A 5,326-nucleotide genomic window follows, 5' to 3' on the forward strand; every position below is an offset into this window, starting at 1 on the left:
TCCTATGCTCCCTTACCTGTGTGCACTTCTAAGCCCGGTTTTTCATCATCCATCCCACAGAAGGGTAGGTTGTTGATACACCACCTTTAACCCAACCCTTGTGCGAATGGCCAGCATCGGTGCGGTGGATCTGTTCACTTCCTGCCAGGAATAACATACACACACATACCTAGAATGCTAAAACTAACGCTTTTCACCATCCGAACTACTCACACACTCCAAAAGCTATTGGGATAGAACACCATAGCGCCATCGTCTTTACACCCGCATTGGTAAAGTTTCATTTGCAACGATGGTCGATCCCTGGAGGGTTCGGACTCTGATAGCGGTGTAAATAAATTCATTGGCTGCATCCTCCCAGCGCGTATCCGGCGGGAAACACTGGTGGTCGTAAATACGCGCACCACTCCCATCACGGTTCGGGCCATTTTTTCAGCCTCACGATTCTTTTATTTCACTCTCTGTTTGTTGTGATATCTATGAGTTGTATCTTTACCTCCGTACTACTCTTTTTTTTCAAAAAGTTCCAGTTTCTAGTGTGAAAATCTATTTTGGTTTAGTAACACTAGAAAGGGAGATTTTGTTTACAAAATACTATTGAAAACTTTTAAGTTTAAAAATTAAGTTAAAAAAAGTTAAGTAATTTAACATGTAAAAATAGAGCAAATAATGAATATATGAAGCATTATACTTTTTTAAACGATAAACACATAAAACGTTAAAATTTGCAATACAAAAAATAAAAATTAATGATGAAGAAAAAACATGTTTAAATTATGAACATAATAAGGAAATTTTAAAATAACACAACCTTTAAGTAACTCCATGAACAAATCGATTTTATTTTATTATTCAATAAATATCTCCTAACTTTACTCCACTATCCTACCGCTGGACATCGGTAAGGGTCCTAATAGCCACCAGGAAAAAGCACATCCATTTATCCTTTTTTATTTTCCGTGAGTCTTTCCATCATTACACCGAATGTAGTACGAATCGGAGAAGATCGAGAGATTGTTTGTTGAGTGTACAGTTTTGGGCCAAAGATCTTCGCCGTCCAGTTTCGCTCTAGTTTTCGCACCCAAAATGGAGGAAACATAAACATGCTATCGTTATTATTTCCACACTCATTGATAACAAGCGCGCAGGTAAACGAAGCTGAAGCCCGTGAAATCTATCCCGGCACCGTGCTTGGGGGCTACGGGTACGTGCCGACCACATGCGAAAAACAACCCTTCGTTAGGACGACGCTGTTCACCGATTCCCGAATGCACTGTGGAGTGTGGATGCTGCGGTGGTGTTTGGGTGGGGGAGGTTTGGGACGAGAAAATATCTTTATTTGTTCATTTGCCGTATTTATGGTTTTTCACGCTCTACATCAACTCGGTCGAAAAATGGTTCGGCCACGGAATCGGCGAAACGGTCGCACCGCCTGGTTGAGTTTCACCCATTTCGGAGGAAGTAAGATAAACAACCGGAATGCAGAGAACCAAACCATCAGCACCGGGTGGTCGAGAGTTTGGGGGCATATTTCCGATGCTTTCTTTATTTGTAGCCTCAGAGGCTGGCAGAGTGCTTCCACGCACGTTTTGATTTGGAGCTTCTCCTTTTTTTTGCACCGGGTCGGGCATAAAGTAAAGTACCAGATATCCAGATATACGTGCAACAACCAGATAAGGCATTTCTGGCTTCAGATAAACCCCTCGAACGAACACACCATCATCATCCATGAATGGTTAATAATAGTAGCGGGTGCGCCGAGTGTCATCCAAGTAGCCGCAAACGCATGTTTGAAGCCAATTGAGTTTGTTCGGTTGATTGGAACCAAGCGGAAGACGCTCCACGGTGGGATTCGTTTATTTTGTTAACACGCCGTAATTTGTTAGGCAAGCAGGGAAGAATTACTGTGATGTTATGGTACCGTGTGAGTGGTGGATTGACTTTAACATACTTTGCGAACATCACAACCATGACTCGATTGATTCACGGGGAAAAAGCATTACAATCTTGCAATACAGAGCTTAACGCAAATATGTACTCAAGAAAATGTGGGTTATTGCACAGCGAAAAGCCTAAAAAATTATTAAGTATGGTATAGTACAATTGAGAATGAAACAAATGGAATACAGTTTTACATAATATTACATTACATTTAATTATTTATTTTATTTATTTAATTTTTATAACAATACGCATAGTCGATTGTTCTACTCACTGTACTACGAAAACATTCGAAGTCATTCAACAGTGTGATCTTGGATTAGAACTTTGCTTTAGCCTTCCAAATGAAAGTGTATATAATGTTACAATTATGCTATCATTTAACAACATTATTTATAATTACAAAAATTTGCCATCACAACTATTTTTTTAAATTAAAATGCCTTCCCATACTCGTACGGGTGACGCAGATGCAGATGGGCAAGTAATTTTTAATTATACAACAACATATTTATCGGAACATACAACAGCAGATCTATTTGAAATAAATTAACATTCTTTAAAAATTGATAATATAAAAGGGATATACCAAAACTGTTTTACCAAATGTTTTCAGCTGTATCTTTTTACTTCTTTACTTTTCTAAGATAATTTTGATACCAAAGGTCGTTCAGCCTTTCCTGAGTTCCAGATTGTCCAAAGTAATGACCCACGGTCTTGGAATTTAATCAACTTCCACAAACAAATACTCAACGGCCTGTAATGGTAGGTTGTACATCACCTTAAGCTTGCCATTTTTTCCCCCCCCACCAGCCCAATGCGATGAAAATTGTGTTTTGTTTTTCTTTTGCAAAACCCCAAACCAACTGCTCGAGATTCTGTTCTATTGTCCGATTTCTTCTCGGTGTTTCCTTCTGACATTTTGTTTTGGGGTTTATTTTTATGCCCAATGCAAATGGCAGTTTACACCATCTTCTGCCTCGCATCAATCTTCCAACGATGGATGAAACTAATCGGTGAGTGATTTTAATTAAAATATAATTAATTACAGCAATTCAACACACTGTGGCAACATTCTGTCAAGGCAATCCATTCATGCCACCCCGGTGAGGAACTCTTTCCCGGATGATGGACAACGGAAGGGCAAAAGCAAAAAAAAAATACATCGTAGCAGCCCATGCCATTTGCTTAACGTACCGAGGCATTGGCTGTACGGATCAGGTGAATTTGCAAATAATTCTCACCATGCCGAGCATCAAAATAAGGAAGAACGTTCAAACAAACCAAGCGTACAGTGTGTTGCTTGTGTGTTTATTTGCACCTTTAAACGCTTCCGTGGTTTTGTTTCAGCTGAGTGAAGAATTTTGATGAGCTTTACGTACGTACGCAACGGTATAGAACGGTGAAGCTTTTGAGCTTGGGTGTTTTTTTTTTATTTTTGCTTCTTTTGCTTTCTTCTCTTAACACGCTTTCAATCCATTCCTGCCAAAGCCAGCCAGTTTTGAAGTGCTTTTGGGTTTTGCATTTTTTTTTTGTTTCTATTTGCGTTGTTGCAAGCATCACACGCTAACGCCACCTAAAAGGGCGATAGAGGAAAAATGAGTTGCGAAAATTGAAAACAACCTCATCGGGATTTTGTTGCCCTTACAGCCCCATCTAAAGCCTTCACTCAGGGTTCGGATCAGGATACATGTTGTCTGATCTTCTGGAGCCTTTTGCCAGCTTTGCCGTGCCGTAAGCTTCCTCGTGCCTCTTTTTACAGCCAGTTTTTTTAAAATATTGCCCACCAACGGAACCGACGCGTGTGAGGCTGTAGTACCACGGAACGGCCCTCAACCCAGTGACGTACGTCGGTTGAACCGGTTGATGGTGGGATAAAGAATGTTTTACCAAGCACCAACCAAGCAGGATTCATTTTAATCTAAAGACTATCCCAGAAAGGTGGGAATTACTAACCACCTTTAGGGAGTATAATAGGGAGGACACCTTGGCATTATTTTGAAAGGAAAAAAACAAACACTCACTCTTGCCACTGACCAGTAGTGGGCTACAGAGATAGATGGACACAGAGAATTAAGAGATGAACAGAGATAGCCGTTGGAAACGTGGGAACAAACAGGGACTCAGCTCAGCATACAGGGACTATGAAACAAACAACAAAAAAACACATTTACCTTCCATCGACGTGGTTGGCCCCCAGGATTAAAACTATACCTTGAACATCGGTCCACTCCCAGCAAACCGGCACTGTAGTAGATTTTTTTTTGTTGCTTAAGCATATTTCCCTCACCCATAGCACTGCTTTGCCATCCAGCCAAAGGCCAGTCACTTGCTATGTAATTTCATTTTTGTAAAAATAATTGGATTTTACCCAGGATTTTGATACTGATACTTTGTGGGCTACTGCTTTTACACCGTCGTGTGGATGAAGCTGGTTAGTGTGTTTTTTTTTTCGTTCCTCTCTTTCATTTCTGGCCTGTTAGTCCACTTCAAGCTGCATGTAATTTCCACCTTCTCAAGAGCCGCCACATTCAATGAAGCCAATGAAATCAGGCAAGCAGATCTCTTTTTTCCTGTCCAGACTGTCCGCCTCGAAAGCCATTGAATCTTTTCCTCGTCGTTTGAACGTGATCGTGTCCGATGGTTAGCAGGGTGGGGAGAAAATACCAACGTGTACATTTCACCACTTATAAAACGAGATCGCTCTTTAGGTGGTGCGCTGTAGTCTAATTTCTTTCCACCTTGGTGGTGGTACCACTGTCGCTCGATCTAACTGATTCTAATTTTTCTCATTTCCTCCGTCGACTGACGACCGAGAACACTGCTTAGGTACACAGCAGCCCCACTTACCGATCCTAAAATATCTCTTCGCCCGTAATGGCCAGGACTCGTGTGCTGAGAGTGAAAAGGATTAATTAAAAAATACCTTTTGCAGAACAAACGAACCAAAAAGGCAAACGAACCGGTCTACCGTATTTGGTGGCCGAGATGCGATGTGAAATGGAACATGTAACGGGAAAAACGCACACAACGAATGCTTTGAAGAACGAACAGTGGTCAAGGATCAAGTAACTAGCAGTGGGAGCATAATTGAACGAAAGCAAAAGCCTGGACATGTTCAATGTTGCGGCTCTTGTTGCGCATTTGTATGGATCGTTACATTGTGTTTAAAATTTTAAATGGTCTGATCTACAATTTGTTTCGGGTATAAAATTTATAAAATGTAGGTATGTTTTGATACGTACAAATATATACTACGAGCGTGTAATATAATATCAATTGCATTTATAGTAAAATATTCATTTAGTAAGTTATACTTTTAGTAATTAACTAACTCGGCACGACAAGACCAAGACAAAATCCCATCCGGACCATTCCCCCATAG

Source organism: Anopheles moucheti, chromosome 3, assembly GCF_943734755.1.
Source record: "Anopheles moucheti chromosome 3, idAnoMoucSN_F20_07, whole genome shotgun sequence".
Taxonomy (NCBI): Eukaryota; Metazoa; Arthropoda; class Insecta; order Diptera; family Culicidae; genus Anopheles; species Anopheles moucheti.